This window comes from Euleptes europaea, chromosome 4 (genome assembly GCF_029931775.1).
Source record: "Euleptes europaea isolate rEulEur1 chromosome 4, rEulEur1.hap1, whole genome shotgun sequence".
Classification (NCBI taxonomy): Eukaryota; Metazoa; Chordata; class Lepidosauria; order Squamata; family Sphaerodactylidae; genus Euleptes; species Euleptes europaea.
Genome location: NC_079315.1, coordinates 50,523,909 through 50,543,182, shown reverse-complemented (window position 1 = coordinate 50,543,182; position 19,274 = coordinate 50,523,909).

Sequence of the window (19,274 nt, the reverse complement as noted above, 5' to 3'; positions counted from 1 at the left end):
TTGTACATATTTGGTGGATATGCCTATGGGATTTTGAATCTTATTGACCATATTATGGGTATATTACTATTCCATGGATGATTGTGTTTTGTTAACTCCAGGGTTTTTATTTCATTTGTTAATTTTTTAACATACCAAATATTTTTTTTAAAAGAAGGTGAAAGATTTATACGATCTGAAGAGAAACCAGAGTACAAACCAAATATTGACTCCAACAATGGTACCACTAGCAGAAATTTCATGATCTAGAGACTAGTAAATGCTATAGTCAATATTTTCTTAACTTGCCAGAACAAAGAAAACACTTTTGAAAATAGCATTATAAAATATTTTGCAATTAAACAGATAAAAAATGTAATTTTGGAAAAAAATATTCACAGGCATATATCAGACTGTGAAATATTATCTTTGCAAATTGATTAATAAAATGTGTTTATTTCTGTGTTCTTAGCTGTGCCTTGTTTCCATATTTTTTTTAAAAAAAATTAAAAATAAATTAATTGTTCTGAAGATTGGCCCTGAAATTCCCTGAACAGGGAATTTACCAAGTAGGGGGGAAATAAGCTTTGCTCTAACTTCATGGTAGAATAATTTCATGTTCTATGGTTTCAGTGTCCCCTGTTCCACATGGACATAACCTCTCTGATCTAGGGTTCTTCTTATATTTCCCTTCTAAAACAGCCAATGGTAGGGCCTGGCATCTGGCAATGGTAAAGGCCTTCCTATATTTAATAGACTCAAGATGATAAAAATAAGCTGCAGGTGAGACCAAGTATCTAGATTTATCAGGTACTAGGAAGAGTGGTGATTTTCCAAGGTCTGGCTGGTGTTCAATGTCTTCCACCCTTTGCTTCAAGAAACTTGATGCTTGATCTACGCCCATGGCTAACAGGAGTGTTGAAGGCACCATTGCGATGCAGAGGGCTGCTGGCCTGAACAAACACCCCACTGTAATGAGAGGTTTTTAGATCACTGTAACTTCTAAATTAAAGAGTGTGCCTTAGAATAAGATCAGCTAGGGCACAGACAGAGTAAGGGACAGAGGAACTGGGTGTTTACACCTTTCCTTTGAGTTCCTTGTTAAATCTGTTGCTGTGCTGAGAGTATGCACATGGACATTTTCTTTTTAATAGTTTTTTGATAATTTTTAATGCTGGTAATTGTTCTCTGTAACGCATAGATCTACACCATTTGAACATGCTATTTAAAAACGGATGCCAGGAGATTGGGGGGGGGGGGAAAGCAAATTGCTAATCACCCAGGAGAAACAGAATGGTTTCCAATTAGCAAAGTTGTCAGACAAGGATGTATTTTATCACCCTGTCTGTTCTATTTGTACGCAGAACACATCATAAGGAAAACTGGATTAGATTTAGATGAAGGTGGAGTGGAAATTGGTGTAAGGAATATTAACAATTTGAGATAAGCAGATGACACCAGATTACTGGCAGAAAATAGAGAAGACTTTAAACCACTACTGATGAAGGTTAAAGAAGAAATTGCCAAAGCATGATTAAATCTGAACATCAAGAAGACAAAAGTAATGACTGCTGAGGAACTTTAAGGTTGAAGAAATTGAAATTGTTGACGATTTTCTATTCCTTAACTCCATCATCAACCAATAGGGAGACTGCAACCAAAACATCAGAAGGAGATTGAGACTGGGAAGGGCAGCCATGAAGGAGCCAAAAAAGATCCTTAAGTGTAAGGATGTTCCTCACCTGCCTGGCTGACAACTTCTCACCTTCCTAGCCAACAACTTCCTTCATCAATTGGTGGAGGTAGCTACGAGGGGCTCAACCATACTCAACTTAATATTGACCAACAGGCAAGAGATGGTAGATAAATGTGAAGGTGGTGGGGACCTTAGGGGGAAGTGATAGGGCTGCCCGGTCCCTCTTCACCACTGGTGGGAGGTTTTGGGGGTGGACCCTGGGGAGGGGAGGGACTTCAGTGCCATAGAGTCCAATTGCCAAAGTGGCCATTTTCTCCAGGTGAACTGATCTCGATTGGCTGGAGATCAGTTGTAATACCAGGAGATCTCCAGCTACTACCTGGAGGTTGGCAACCCTAGGAAGTGACCATATGCTCCTAGAATTCCTTTTGCTGTGGGGGACCAAGGAAGTTCATAGCCACACGTGTCTTTTTTAGTAGGGCAGATTTTAGTAAAATTAGACTTGATGAGAATCATTCCATGGGCAAGACTTCTGGAAGGGAAAGGAGCAAGTGAAGGGTGGGCTCTTTTAAAACAAAAGCTCTTGCAAGCTCAAGCCTTCACTATTCCAATAAGAAGGAAACATGGTAGGCGAACGAAGAAGAATGGATGAACAGAGAACTCCATGAAGAGCTAAAGAAGAAAAACTAAATGTTCAAGAAATGGCAGCAAGGACATACCTCTAAAGAAGAGTATCTGCGGGTTACTAGGCACTGTAGGTCAACCATCAGAGAGGCCAAAGCTAAAGTGGCCAGGGAGCCTCACTACAAAAACAACAAGAAAAGTTTCTTTAGATATCTTAGGAGCAAACGCAAGGGAAAAGAGGCCGTAAGCCCACTGTTGGGTTAAAATGGAAAAACTCTGACAGAGGACAGAGAGAAAGCAGAAAGGCTCAATGCCTGGACAGCAAATGTGTGTGAACAACATCTTGGAGTACGGGTGGACCGTAAGTTAAATTTGAGCAGCCAGTGTGATGCAGCGACAAAAAATGTGATCTTGGGGTGCATCAACAGAGGCATAACATCCAAATTGCAAGATGTCATAGTTCCGCTGTCCACTGCATTGGTCAGGCCATAATTGAGCAGGTGCACAGGAGAGCAACGAGGAGGATCAGGTGCCTGGTGACCAAGCCCTATGAGGAAGGGCTGAAGGAGTTGGGAATGTTTAGTCTGGAGAAGAGGAGGTTGAGGGGGGACATGATTGCTCTCTTTAAGTATATGAAGGGCTGTCATAGGAAGGCAGGGAGCTGCTCCTGTGGCAGCAGAGGATAGGACTTGCAATAATGGGTTTAAATTGTGGGAGGAAAGGTACTAGCTGGATATTAGGAAAACCTTTTCACAGCAAGAGTTGTTCAACAGTGGATTCAGCTACCTAGGGAGATGGTGAGTTCCCCTCATTGGCAGTTTTTAAGCAGAGGCTGGACAAACACTTGTCAGGGATGTTCTAGGCTGATCCTGCATTGAGCAGGGGGTAGGACTAGATGGCCTGTATGGCCCTTTCAACACCGTGATTCTATGATGTGTTGCTGGCCACTGTGGTCAAGATAATTCACACCGTAGTATTCTCTATTACTATGTATCGGTGTGAAAGTTGGAGAATGAAGAAAGCTGACAGGAAGAAAGTTGATGTATTTGAAATGTAGTGTTTAAGGAATTTTATGGATACCAAGTACTGCCAAAAGGACAAATAAGTGGGTTCTAGATCAAATCAAGCCTGAACTGTTGCTAGAAGCTAAAATGACTAAACTGAGTCTATTGTTACTCTTCCTGCACACTTGACACTGAGAGACACTGTCCTTCAGTGTTACTCCTCTGAAGATGCCTGCCACAGCTGCTGGCGAAACGTCAGGAAAGAAAATACCAAGACCACGGTTACACAGCCCGGATAACCTACAAGAACCAATGAGTCTATTGTATTTTAGTCACATTATGAGAAGACAAGAGTCACTGGAAAAGACAATCATGCTAGGAAAAATTGAAGGCAACAGGAAAAGAGGAAGAATCAACATGAGATGGATTAACTCAATAAAGGAAGCCACAGCCATCAGTTTACTAGATAGGATGATTGTGAGATCATTAATTCATAGGGTTGCCATAAGTAAGAAGCAACTGGATGGCACTTCACACACACACACACACACAACCACACTCACAATCCCTCAGTGGTGCTCAAGTGCAATAAACTGTCCAGATTCTGGGTAGCGGGAGACACAGGCATGAGGCACGGCTTAGGAACAGCAATGCATGCAAGGGAAGGCACACTGGGCCTCTGTATGGGTAATTCCAACAAAGGCCAGTTGGTGGCCGTAGTGTACTGAAAGAGGGAGATAACACCTCCCCAAGGGTTGGGAAAGCTGGGAGAGTGGCACAAGGCTGGGCAGAAACCCAGGCAGACATCCACTGATGCCTAGATGCCTCAGAGGGCACAGTGGACCTGTGCCCGTGGGACTGTGGGGCTGTTCTGCCACAGCCTGCCTTTTCTCCAGATAACTGGAATCCAAGGCAGGTAACAACAGAATTCTAACAACCCAAAGGGGAAAAAGTCTACAGAGATTGCTATCTTTCAAGGCACCCACAGAATAACCATCTTGAGGAGCTAAAGGTTCTTTTTGAGAGTTCCATTTTACAAATACGCAAGAGAGATGTAGCTCTTCTAATTTCTTCCGGGAGGTTATTCTATAACATGTGACTGGCCCCAGAAAAAAACCCTGTGAACAGGCAGCAGTAAAAGATACCCTCACAGGGGCCAGAGCAATCAAAAGGCATTATGGAGCTGAGAAATCTTACTTTGTAAGCATCTATGATTCTATGAGAGGAAGGGAATGCGATTTGAGACTCCTTAAGGTAGAGACAAGTGGGGTATAAAAACATACTCTTCTTTTTCTACTACTACTATCCAAATACCCTCCACTGACAGTTTTTTTTTTTTTTTTTTTTTGTGGGGGGTGGTAAAAATAGCTTTGGGAGATGCTAAAGAGAATAATCAATGCAAGAGTGTATCTCTGCTTAAGATGGCACTGAATATTTCTCTGCTTTTTGAAAGCCTCTGTTGACATCTTGTTCCTCGCTTCCTGCTTTCGCCTTAAACAAAGACCAGGAGATGCTACATGCGAATGACAATTTAATTTTCCAAAGGGCTGGAAGGCTACACACTACTTGAGCTTCATATTCAGTTTGCTTACGTTTCAAGCATACCAAAGCTCTACTTGACCAGTCATTAACCAAACTGCCTCTCCAATCCAACAAAGCAAACCAGAATCATTTAAATGCGGAAGAGCTTGCTGGAAATTGGGCTGTTCTGTGTGCTTGTTTCTGGCCTCCTGCCTCTCACAGTGGCCCCAGCACTGCCATTAAGAGGGACAGTGGCAGAGACCCAGCCAGCCAACTCGAAAACATTTCTGCTTTGAAAGTCCAGGTTGGTTATGAAGTCACTGTTTCAGCTGCCTTTAGAATAAAAGAGGAGCATGGTTTTATTTTATTTTGCTGTTTGTGCAAATCTTGCAGCAAATGCTACTTGGGTAGCTGCTTGCTTTAGACAGCCCCCATAAAGCATCACTCTGGCAGATGGGGCAATCAGCTTCACTTGGAATTGTTATTTCCTTGCTTGGGTTAAAAGGTTGCTGCCTCCTTTGAGCTGTTCTTCCTTTCAACACTTTATCCCCTTGATTGGGGAGCTTTGAGGACTTGATTCAAGGAGAGGAATATTGATTGTAATACTGTTTATTTGTGTTCTAAACATCTCCCTGCCCCTTTGGTCTCTCCAGGGTCAAAAGATGTGGATTTAAATTTGTTATCTCTCAGCCATTCTTTAGTAACCCTTTAAGTTTAGGGGAAATAATTGCATCGCTTAATTAAAGACGCTAAAGCAAAATTGCTTTTGAACCATTGAAAGGAATGGATTGTAATGGAGATATCTGTTACTTTTTAGCAGCAGTTGCAGCTAATTAAGGAGCCTCAGTTGTAGATGTTAATTGCTTAATTTGGAGGAAACGCAACATCAAGCTGTCTGTATAAACATGCTTGTGACTCGCTTCACCCCTTCCTTCAGAACATTTCAGAAGAAGGTCATAAGTTTCTCTCTCAAAGTTGTAGCAACTGTGCTGCTCTGCCAGATTTCATCATGGCATAATAGTGAAGACATGTATTGCATGTGTGAGTAAAAAGGATGTGGGAAGGAGATCAGTGCTTGAACTATGCAGCCCATCCTCTCCAGGGAAGTGTATTTGCTGCATTCTGCCTTGAACCACACTCTTTATTTTCTTATGTATTGTGTTGACAGATTGAATAATGGTTTTTGTATTAACTTCTTTTTTTAATAGTTTATTCATAAAAATGGATAGTCAACAATAAATATATGAACTAAAAACAGTCACATAATAACATAAAGTCACATAAAATGCTTCCCTACCTTGCAACCGAAGTCCTTTCTCGCTTAACCAAAACTATATCTTATTGTAAGATGGACATTTCCATTCTTTGAATCATTCTTGTCCATAACAGATCTACACTATTAATATCATTTTTTTTTTGTAAGCGTTTAACTTCACTTAAATATACACCTCTTTTATTTTTGAAATCCAATCCTGTATCTTAGGGGAGGTTTTTTGGTTCCACTGCCTAGCAAAGACCATTCTAGCTGCAGTTAACATATGTAGCGCTACTATCCATTGGTCTTTAGGAATATCAGGAAGATAGTTTAATAATAAGGTTTGCCACTCCAGGGCTTAGTGTGGGGAGGAGGACGAGGTTGACAACACATGGGTATAACAGTTGATGCATATCAGACAGCATAACAAAACATTAGACAGAACAATTTATTTGAATGAATTATTTTATTTGGAGACTTTTTGGCCACAGCTTCATTGGCAACAGCTGAAATGAATTGGTGCAGCATGTGGACTGAAGCAGTGACATCATTCGACCCCAATGCTCGAATGCTCCTGGGTTGTTCCCCAGGCAGACCCACCCATCCGAGATCACATTCCATGAGGGGACATTCCTGTTTGAAATGCCCCCGTTGGCCACAGGTATAACATTGTCTGCGCCCTTTTACTTCCCCAGCTGCACCCTCCTCTTTAGGCACTGGTTGAGTACTCTCAGGAAGAGGGGCTAACCCTGAATGTATCTGTCCGGTCATACTTCCTTGTGGCTGTGGCAGGGGCCCAAGAGGGATTCTAGGGACCAAGCTGGCCTGGCCTCCTGGGAGGATGCCCGGGGACCTCATGAGTCGAACCCCTACCTTTGAGTATTCTCGTGAGGAGTCGCGGGTCTCAAGAGAGGATATATTTTCCAGAAATGTCATGGCCTCTTCTAGGCTTGTGGGTCGGTTACACATTAACCATTCTTTAGCACGCAGAGGTACTATGTGTATCAGCTGTTCCAGTATCATCTTATCCACAATTGCCTGGCTTTCTGGGAGGCTGGGCTGCATCCATTGATATGTGGCATCCCCTACAGCGGTTACGAAGGACCTTGGCGGTTCCTGAACCTTTAGTGATAGGTTTCCTCTGAGATGGCGTATCTCTCAAGGATGGCCGCCTTGAGGGGGTCATAGTTGGCACTATCAGGCGTAGGTAAGGCCTTTAAAGCGGCCTGGGCCGGGCTGATGAGAAAGGGCCTGATAATTATGGGCCAGCATTCTTTGGGCCGTCCTGAGGCCTCAGCAGTCCTCTGAAAGGCATCGAGGTAGGTGTCAATCTCATCCTTGGGCCCAAGCTTGGATAAGTTGATAACCAGCATGCAGGACCCCGACAGGCTATCTCCAGGATGGCTGCTGGCTCCCACACAACCACCTTCCCAAGCCTTACACAGATCTCTTAGTAATGCCACCAGGGCTTCTTGCTGTTGAAGAGTCATAACCATCATGAGGCAATGGTGCGTCTCCTGTTGTTGCTGTAGCATATCCTGCATCAACCACCCTTGATACTCTGCCATCCACTTCCCAAATTGTCCAAAGTCCAAAGGATTTTCTTTTTGTGGCTTCCACGGGGTCCATCGGGGAAGCCAGCCCAGGGGCTTGTTTAACCAAAACTGGTGGTCATAACAAGGGCTTGTCGCGGTTCGGGCCGTTAAGTGCCTACACTCTTAGAATGTACCATTTACTGAGAAATGGAGTTATCTATTCAGCGAGACACCACTAGACCGGAATCAACGGTTCCTAGAAACTTGTTATTGTTCCTAGGACATCTCTTGAACACGCCAATAAATTTATAATAATGGACAAGAGTAGAAGTATATATAAAAAACACATTTATTTACATTATACAATATATGCTTTTTGGTTGCAAAGCCTTAAAATATCATATAAGGATAGACATCATTAGTCTTAAACATGTTTATGTAGCAAGTAATCATTCACATTCTCTATGCCTCCATAAAGGAGTATCTTAGTCAGAATATACTCATAAAGTATCCTTAGTGCAATGCACCTTCATTCAGAATATAAGGTTACAGAAATCCTGTCAAAATATGGTTAATTCTTTGGAGAAAGATTTAGAAGCATCCTAACTTAAACCATTCAAAACATCATAACATTTCTGTACAGAAGACACACTATACCTTGCTGTGTCATCTGTATCATCTGGAGTCCTTTAAGAGTCTAAGCTCTATGAGAACATATGAAGTTATCCCAGAGTATCTGTATTTGCTAAGTCTTGAATCCTTTAAAGACTTCTATTAATATTCTTAACTGATCATCATTAAGATCAGGCATTGTCTATGTACATGCTATGCATGCTCTTTCTAGTTTTAGACAGCAATGCTGAATGTATAAATACTATGTGTTAGCTTAAAGCTGTTTACAGTCTCTTTGACTGTGCCAATCTGTGTATGTGCATTGTGCATATCTCACAGAGTACAGAAAGTCTCCTTTCCCTTCAGGAACATTTCTGGTCTCTTGCTCTGAGGAGGTTCAGAAGTCCCTCTGTTAAGTAGAGGACGTTCTGACACAATCTCAGAGATCTAGCTATTAGCCCTGTATTCAGGATGCTTCTTAGCATTGGTAAGCCAAATAGGCTTAGTCTGTGAGAATCCATAAATCTGATGGACTCTCAGTGTTCCAATACATGGAAAGATCACTGCACTTAGATTCCCATTCAAAGAATAGGAATTCTAAGGGTCTCTATCCTCTTCTAGGAATAGAGCAGTCTCACAAGAAGACTGTAAGTAAGATATGTTGAAATATCCAGATCTTGATACTTCAAGATATCTCTGAGAACTGCTGTCCACGCAAGAACAGAGTTTCAATGTTTTACATCTCAAGCCTTTTGAGATGGAGGTGCTACACCAGACAGCTGCCAGCCATACCACTCTAAAGTGCTAGCTGTTCTACAGCTCTATTTATGCTGTTTCTAGACCCATTAAGAGTGTTCCTTTATCCCCTCTTCCTTATCCTTCAAAAGGGTACCTTTATTCTCTCTTATCAGATACTAGGAGCTTAGTGGCATCTGCTCCTGTCCTCTGATATCTTATTGTCCAAATATGGACATCCTTCCCTTTCATTCCTCTGTGCCTAAAGTATAAATACTCATTTCTGAGTTACATGAGCACGTTACATATTTAATTTCTATACCATCCTCTTTGTTAGGACTATACGCATTAAATGAGACTACTTAGAAATCTGCAGCACAACGTTTAACTATATAACTCATGAAACACAATTATTGTTTACATTTGTCATTTTGTAACATCTTTTAGTAACTGACAGCCTTGGGCAGATTACAGAAGAGCAAGTAAGCCTGTTACTCTTATCTTTAAGAGAACTTAAATGCCTCAGTAGCACAGTTTCAGCTATTCTTGAAAAGGCCAAGTATTCTGACATCTGGCAGCTGAGTCAGAAAGGTGACTTTTGCACACTTTATGGACAAAGTGCTTTATGCTGCCCCTTCAAGGGAAGGTGCTCAGCTCTGCCCCTTCAAGGACAAAGCCAGAGTAACTTTAGTAGTTAGCTTTGATAGAACTAACCTTGAGAGTAGTCTGTCAGCCTGACACAGAGCTAGCCTGTCAGCATGACACAGACTTTCATTATACATTACACAAACCTCTGTATGTGTATGATGTGTTTAAGCTCTATATGGAATTAATTCTGCACATGTTCACAAAATACCATGACCATGTCAGAGACTGCTACAGGCTGAGCTGGTCTCCACCCAGGCTGCATGGGAAGTTTGGCTGGGGGTCGCTTTATTAGGCCACTCCCCCTGCCCACATTCTCCACCACTTTGTGGACCTCTTGCTCGAGAGCTGGCCCACCTTTGGTCTGGAGAGGTCTAGCCAGAGGAACCTCCTCAGCCTCAGACTACTCTGAGGGGGAGTCAGAGCTAACCTCTCCCTCAGAGTCCACCAGAGCCCACCTGACCTATGGCCATCCTCCTCGGCCTCAGCCCCATGTGGCTTTAAGTAGGGCTGGGCCCTGTAACTCCATCCTTCCTCTCCTCCAATACTGATCTCCCAAGTTTTCAAAAGGCTCTGGCTGGGCTTTCCTCAGCCCCAACCCTGCCTTGTTAACCCCCTTGCCTCCCCCTCGGCCCCTCCCCAAATGCTCCCGCCTTATGATCTGCTGTCTGGTGGGCCAAACTGGTGGCCAGAAGAGCGGCCAGTCATGCGGATCTCTAGCGGTGCTGGCCTCCCCTCAGCCCTCCTCCCTGCCGACTGTCTCCTGGGAAGGGGCCTGGTCCAGGTTCTGTTGAGCCAGTCCTGTGGGAGAGAGAGTAGGCGGCAGATAAGCTGCTGGGAGGAAAGAGCCTGTCTTGATGGTTGCCACAGCACTGGGAGCGGTGGCAAAAACCAGCATTCCCCCATTCTGGATGGTGTTGCTGGGCCTATCTCATGTGGTGGCGTTGGCAGCATTGCTGAGCCTGTCTCGGGCGGCAGCATCTGCCCCCAGCCCTCTCACAGCTCCCTTGGAGACCCAGGTAGGTTTGGGACAGGGAGAGGGCCCACAGGATCCCAAGGAGAGGCCGTTACAGGACAATGGGCATGATCATGATTAAACATCAGTTTCCTCTGCTTTCTTGCTCCTCTCCTGCCTCACACAGTGCACAAAGACTGAAGAAGGAACTAATGCCAATTGGCTGTGATGTCTGAATGTCAGTGCTTGAACAAACTGGGCCTACTTTCTTTCCCAGTAAACTGTGATACTTAAACCACAGTCTAATTAAGTATCCCAATCACTAGGAAAGAAAGTAATATAAGTTAGTAAATATCACCACATTCAGACATTATGACAAATTGGAGATGGTTGAAGACATCCATACTCAGTCTAGGCTCACCAGAAAAGGAAACACAGTTGTCAAGAAGGGGATACTGTATGGGGTAAAATTCCAGAGATCCCTGGTCACTCTGGGGCCCCTGAATCTAGACAAGTCATGTGATGTGTTTCCATATGATGTTTGGATTGGATCTGGATTGTGGAGGTGGTAGCCTCAAGGAAACCTTTGGAGATGTGTGGTTGCTCTTGGCAGCCTTGTGAGTAGTGGTGGGTGGGAAGACACAAACTGAGGTTTGTCATGGTGTCTATCATAGAACCATAGAGTTGGAAGGGACCACCAGGGTCAGCTAGTCAAACCCCCTGCACAATGCCTCCCTACTTTCCCCCCACACACCCAGTGACCCATACTCCATGCCCAGAAGATGGCCAAGGTGCCCTCCCTCTCATGATCTGCCTAAGGTCATAGAATCAGCATTGCTGACATATTTCCATCTAGCCTTTGCTTAAAAAGCTCCAGGGAGCTTAACACCTCCCAAGGAAGCCTGTTCCACTGAGAAACCGCTCTAACTGGTTATCATATCGCCTCTCAGACTTTTCTTCTTCAGGCTAAACATACCCAGCTCTTTCAACCTTTCCTCATAGGACTTGGTCTCCAGACCCCTAACCATCTTTGTTGCCCTCCTCTGGATATGTTCCAGCTTGTCTATATCCTTCTTAAATTGTGGTGCCCAAAACTGAACACAATACTCTAGGTGAAATCTAACCAGAGCAGAGCAAAGTGATACCATCACTTTGCTTGATCTGGACACTTCTGTTGATACAGCCCAAGATCACATTTCCCTTTTTAGCTACCGCATCACACTGTTGACTCATGTTCAGTGTTTGGACTACTAAGACCCCAAGATACTTTTCATAACATTACTGCTAAGATGTCTCCCCATCCTATAATTATGTGTTTGATTTTTCCTACCTCAAAGCAAAACTTTACATTTATCTTTGTTGAAGTGTATTTTATTAGTTTTAGCCCAATTCTCCAGCCTGTCAAGATCATCCTGTATCCTGGCTCTGTCTTCTACCATATTTGCTACCCCTCCCAATTTAGTATTGTCTGCAAATTTAATAAGCATCCCCTCGATTCCTTCATCCAAATCATTTATAAAGATGTTGAACTACACAGGGCCCAGGACAGATCCCTGAGGCACTCCACTAGTCACTCCTCTCCAAGTAGATGAGGAACCATTAACCAGCACTCTTTGGGTGCGGTCTGTAAACCAGTTACAGACCCACCTAACAGTAATAGGATCTAAATCACATTTTCCCAATTGGTCAACAAGAATATTATGGGGAACCTTATCAAAAGCCTTACTGAAATCAAGATAAACTATGTCTACAGCATTCCCCTGATCCAGCAGTCTAAACTGAGCTTGTGGCTTATATTGTGATTGAGCCTGTGGCTTATATAATTACATTGGGGTAATAGAATTATAAATTGCTTTGAGGATTTTTCAAAGTCAGGTCATAATAGCAACAACAATAATTCTGTTTTAGTTTTATTCCCCTGAATAAAGTAGAGGGAGGTTGATATGACAGTAATCACATCAAGGAATACCAGGGTTGCTGTGCAGAGGAAGGCACTGGCAAACCACCTCTGTTAGTCTCTTGCCATGAAACCCCCAAAAGAGGTCGCCATAAGTCGGCTGCGACTTGACAGCACTTTACACACACACAATACCTCTATCAATATTTCTATTTTATAAGACCCAACCCAATAAAAATACAATAAACAAATCAATTTTATGCAGCACCTCTACTCTTATACCTCTAGCGACATCTCTCATAACACTGACATATTTTATCATACATATCTATCAAAAAACAGTTGCCATCTCTGCTTGTAATCATCAATCGGCTTTCTTTGAAGCAAATTTGTTAGTCTCAACATGGTCACATAGTCATGCATTTTTGTAATCCATTCTGATAGCTCCGGTAATTTCTTGACTTTCCAGTATGTTGCAAACAAAATTCTCGCCGCTGTTGTCGCATATTGGAAACATTCTTTATGAACAGGCTGTATCTGAATTGGAATTGTCCTGAGCAGTATATACTTAGCATTTAAGTCAAAATTTGTATGCAGCATGCCCTGGCTTTCTTTATGTATTAGCTTCCAGTATTCCTGTGCCTTTTTACCTGTCCACCAATGGTGAAAAAAAATTACTTCTACTTCTGAAAATTTCCAACAATTTGTTTGGCTGGATTTGTACATCTTCTCTAGATATTTTGGTGCTAAATACCATCTGTAAAACATCTTATACCAATTCTCTCTTACAGCTTGCGACACTGAAAATTTAACATTAGTCGTCCACATTTTTCCCAAGTTTGCATAGGGATCATCTCTCCAATGTTCTGCATCCATTTTATCATACATGTCTTAAATTGTTCTGGAGCTGTTTCAAAAGTCAATTACACCCGATATATTTTTGATAGCAAATGGTCCTGAGATTTAGTAATCATCTGTTCAAAATCAGTAGGTTTTCTGTCCTTTCCTGTTTGCTGATAGTCACTGTTGAGCCTATGTATTACTTGGTAATAAACATACCAAGAAATCTTAAAATTTTCCTCTTGTAATTCTTGCAGAGACTTAATTTATCTGTCTCTTTTAGTCAGATCCTTATAGGTTAGATAGTCATTGCTAATTCTACTTGCATAGTCCGTATGCGCTTCTGTTGGTGATATTATATCTGAAGGGGAGGGACTAAGTATCCCTTTAAAGTGATTCCAGACTCTTAATAAGTGAATCGTTATGCTTTCCAAATGCCCCATTTTAAGGAGAGCCTTTGATGTTTTAGTCCATAGCCAGTATTGAAAACCTTGACCCAAACGGGCCTTTTCTAATCTGATCTTCCTGTCTTCTGGATGTAAGATCCAGACTGTTAGCGCTACCAAAGTTGCTGCCTAATGGTATAGTTTCAGATTTGGTAGTGCCAAACTGCCTCTCTCTTTCTCATCTTGTAACACCGTGAATCTGATTCTTGGTTTCTTTCCTCTTTATACAAATTTGTTAATGAGCGGTTGACATTAGCTCAATATTCTTTTGCTGAAACTATTGCAACTTAAGTCTTTGCTTGAACCACAGTGTCTAGGCAAGGCCACTGAAAAAATGCTGTCTAATTACTGCCACAGTATATCTCTAGTTCTGTCCCTGGGAAAAGTTACTCTCCAGCAGTTACGCTGTTGCCCTTTTGCTACATGTCTCTGCTTTATTGAGTCTTTTTTCATCATTACTGAAGTATCTGGTCTAACCTAGTGGCTGGAGAAAGATCCTAGCAGTGAAAGAAGGGGGCAAGGCATGCCGGTGTTTTTGCCTGTAGCCTCAATGTGTCATAAAAATAATCTGAGGAACCAGGAAAGGTAGAGGGGAGAGAGTCTCCAATACACAGGTGGCTACACACCTGTCTGTCCCCTATTTACCTGGCTGTCCTTCCTATAGCACATAAAGTGGTAGGGGGGAGGGGAGGAGATGACAGTGGAGATATTTTTAGTGGAAACAAATACTTCTGAAAATGAATGGATAGAATACAAATGAAATGATATTAAGAAAAAATGGCATGTCCCCAAAATATGTATCCTTTATGTATCCTTGATGGCATATGTATCCTTGATGGCACCAGTATGTTTTCCCCAGAGACAGAGAACAAATGAGATCCACAGGCTGGTACAGGAGAAAAATGTTACCCCCTCTCTAGCAACTGTTAAACCAGAACAGAAACTTGTGGATGTCATACAATCACATTTGGTTTGGCTTTCAGAACCTATTCTTTTCTCTATCCCCAGCCCTACTATGTGCACGCCAAAGTATTCGAGACCCAGCTCTTCAGTGGCTGAACTTAACAGACCATAATCAAAGCAACAAAGTGATTTCTAAAGTTAGTCCACAAGTAATTCTACTAAGAGACTTTGAGGAATTGATTGGTTTAGAGAAAAGCCAGAAAGGTAATTTCATTAAAATAAAAAAAATAAAAAATTATGTCTTGTGAAGTCAGTAGTACTAAGTTCTGGGAAGTGGTACATCTGAATACAATAAAATGTTATGTATATATTCCAATCCCGCTATCCAAGCATTTTCCTGACTTGTCATCAAGCACTTACTGAATTCAGTAATCCAGACAGATTACCATAGGGCTTCTATTTTTAGGGATCCGTCTGGTATTGTGGCAATTGCTACTGATCGGATTACTGTTATATCCTTGCCATGTAAAATGCATTGATGCTGCAACAGAAACCTCTCTACGGAAACCTTGTGGTAGTTACAGTGTCAGTCTGATAGCTGGAAACCAATAACCTAATTTATTTTGAAACACCCTTGTACTGAGGCTGATTATTAATTCATGAAAACCCCTGTTATCTGTTCCAACTTGGACTTTACTTTTTCACATAAGGATATCCTGTACTCTCTTTTGGATGTACTTGTTAAACGGACTTTGGGTGGTTTACTCAGACACATTATTATACAGCCCCTGACATATCACCCAGAACCTTTTCTGAGGGGGCAAATATTGCCAGTTTACGAAAAGAACCTTCCTCAAGTATCTAGAGCTACATCTAGTGGTATTATTCCATAATGCAATTTCGGCTTGTTATAATGATGAATGCTTTTCTTCTCAGTAACAACAATACATATTTTTATGTGTTGCTTGGGAAATATAGTAACTATATAAATGTTTCAGTGGAGCATTTTTCAAGCTTAAAGTTAAACAAGTGACTATGTGTGCTGAAGAGGCTAAATTTTTACTCAATAGCTAGAGACGTGTAGCCTAGCAATCATGTCTTTTATGTATTTTAAAGTTAGTACAACTTTAAATATCTTAATTCCACAAATTGAAGATTCATCTGATTAGCTATCAGCACTACTATTGAGATAATACAGGGTTAAATTGGATGATGTTATATTCTGCAATAAGGAAGCAACAAAGGTTGGTGAAAATAAGGATGTATGAATATGTAAATTTTCAGTTATTTTAGATTTTGCTACTTTTAGGTTTTAGAAGCCTACATTCTTCCTGCCTGTTTTCTTTTCAACGTTCCCAATTTTTGGTGTTTGGTTCTGTGGCAGTTCTGACATCTGTTTTATTATTTTCAGCGTGTTTATACCTGTTTTTACATCATACTTGCCTCCTCAAAATGTAAGACATAGAAACTGTAAGCTTTATTAGATCCTTTTTTCAGTGAGAAATGATGTATAATTTGCCCCTTTGTCTGCTGTTGCTGCTATCTAATTATTCTTATTGCTCAAATCTCTGGATCATTTCAGTTGTAAGAGCAGGATTTGTCCTTGAGGTGATTGTGAGGTTCTCCAGCCAACCTCGGCAATCCCAAAAAGTCACTCGCTCAGACAGGCAGGTCTAAAGCAGGTAAATGTTTATTCCGGAGCCGCAAGTACAGCATAAGCAATCCACAGGTTCAAAGCTGCTAATGACTTTAAGCAAAAAAGCAACCCCAGGTGCAAGATCAAGCAGGCCTGGGAATTGGGAGATAACAGTGCCTGGTGGGAAGCAGGGAGTGAGCAAGCCATAATACTGAAGTTGCCTGCTTGCGACTCAAGGTCTGAGCAGTGGGGGGCAGGGGAGGCAGGGAGCAGGGATAGTTTGAACAGCTCAGGGAAACAAAACCGAAAGATGCTCCTGAACAGAAATGGGCCTAACTCATGTCAAGAGCCTGCCTGGACCGCACGACTCCTGACATTCTGCCTCCCTTAAAAAAAAACCCTCCCGGTTCTGAGACAGGTTGAGGTTTTTGAGGGTAAGCGTCATGAAACTGTCATGCCAGACAGGGCGCTGCTACATGCGGAGCTGCAACCCATTCATCATGTGCTGGCCCCAGATGCTTCCAACGTACCGGATAAAACAACTTCCCTTTACTTATTTTGTGTAACGAACATACGTGCTAGCTTCTGGGCTGTCGGTAAACCCATACAAGGGACAAAATTACAGTTGATATTCAAACTAAAGACAATGCGTTTACCTGGGCTGAATAAAGACCTTGCATTCATAGCTCATTACCAATGCTGATTTCTCCACACCCATCTCTCCCCTGGACATCACAGACTCTTCTGCATACCACACCTAATCCCATCATGCCTGCTATTCATATTTACATACTGTTAACATTTACATACTAATGCTTGTCTGAATTCACTCTCCTCTACTTAAAGACAGATGGATTCACATTCTAGCTGTATCTGAAGAAGTGAGCTGTGGCTCACGAAAGCTCCTACCCTACCAGAAAATATTTTTGTTAGTCTTTAAGGTGCTACTGGACTCTTGCCCTTTTCTACTACTGAAACAATAAAAATTTGCCATGCTGTTTATGTTGATGAAAGAAAGAAAGAAAGAAGATGTGAGTGACCAAGCATCAACAAAAAAGGATGAAGAACAGCACCTACAAACAACAAAATTCTACATTATGGACAATGAACCACAAATGAAGAGCCAAAAGGGGCCACAGAGCCAGAAGGGGCTACAGAAGCCAAAGAGTCAAGCATCAGGCAGGCAGGCAGAACAACCAAAGGGATTCCACCAAACAGACTTTCCTATTTGGCTAGAACAGCGACTGTATCTGAGCCTTGCACATGGGAAGACATAAGAAGAAATATGCAAGAGGAAGGGCTTGTCGAGTTGAAATATTGCTGCACAGAGAAAATGTTTGCAGATATACTTACAAAGCCTCTCCCAAAAGACAAGTTTAAAGGTCTATGCCAGAACCTCAGTCTTGTAGACTTTGTACGCTAGACCTTGAGAAGGGGTGTTGGAAATACAATGTCTAGTGCACAAAGATTGATTAAAGAAAGGAAGATCAGCAGGGGGCAGCAAGTGTGAGAGTTAGATAGATAGAAAGGTTGTGATCCTTCTCCCTTCTCTTCCTGGGTTCTTGTTTGTTCCCATAATGCACCCCTCCTCTTCCTTCTAGTTACAGTGAAAGAGAGGAGCAACAGGCCGCATGTTGTCCTGTTAGTTATGGACCCTAGTTAGAAATAAGCCTGTCTCTCAGTCGTTTACCAAGTTTGTGATTTCTGAATAAATTCCCTTTGGGCGAAAACGCATGGTCGCTTTATCCTCCTTTAATCCCTGTTTCAGCCAGGATTCAGCCAGGGTCGAATGCATGCGTTTCACCTAATGTGCATTCGATCCTGGCTAAAACAGGGATTAAAGGAGGATAAAGCGACCATGCGTTTTCGCCCTTTGTTTAGTCCTTAATCAGACTCAGGATCATTCTTAAGAAAAACTCAATTTCCTTCAGATTTCAGTCCATCTCATTACCTGTCTTTTTGTTACCTACATCTTTAACATTCCAATAAATAAATATTAAAAAGCCTCAGACATGTGACATTATCACCAGTGAAATAACTTTTTTTCATCCAAAGTCATGGTCTCAACATACCATTTCCATCAGTGCGTCTAACTGAACACCCTTCCATTCATATTTAACTTCTTCTCTTTCTCTCTCTCTCTCTCTCTCTCTCTCTCCCCCCCCCCCACTTTTATCAGACTCAAACACCTCTAGGAAAGCAACAGAAATGTTGCAGTTAGATTTGGAAGGAGTAAATCAGGAGCAGAATTCCATCTCCCACCTTGTAGTTTAAAATAGATGCATCATGTCCTAAACTTAGTGTCCTGTTGTTTCCCCTGAGATCCCTTAATTATTTCAAAACTGTCATATAGAATTGTTCTACCTGACACTAAAGCACAGTAAAAATTCTCCAGTCTACCAGGGTCTATTTTGAATGGAATTCCCTGCATACACTTTTGGGTCTCCCCCCCCCCACCCCAATGCTGCTCATATATTATGCAATTTAAATCACAGGAGAAAGTATCCGTTCTCTCAAGGTTATATACTATCTATCCCATTTTTATCTCAACCTTACCCAAGTAGCTCAGGTAACCCATATGGGTCTCTCTCTTCTTCTATTTTATCCACAAACAATCCTGTAAAGGAGATTGGGATGCTAGATAGTGATTGGCCTAAGGCCATTCAGTAAATTTCATGGCATATGAGGATTTGAACCCTGGACCTAGGCCAACACTCTGGCCCAACACACCTAATCCAGTTAACCAACCTAGCGGGGTTGGTAATACTAATCTCAACTCTGCTATGGAAGCTCACTGGGTGCCCTTGGAAGAAGTCACTCTTTCTCAGCCTAACCTACCTCGCAGGATTATTGCTGTGAGGATAAAGTAGAGGAGGGAAGAACAATGTTGTAAGCTGCTTTAGGTCCCCGTTGGGAAGATAAATGGGTATAAATATCTATATAAATAAAAGCTGACTGTGAACAAAATAAGAACACAGAGTGAAGTCTTCC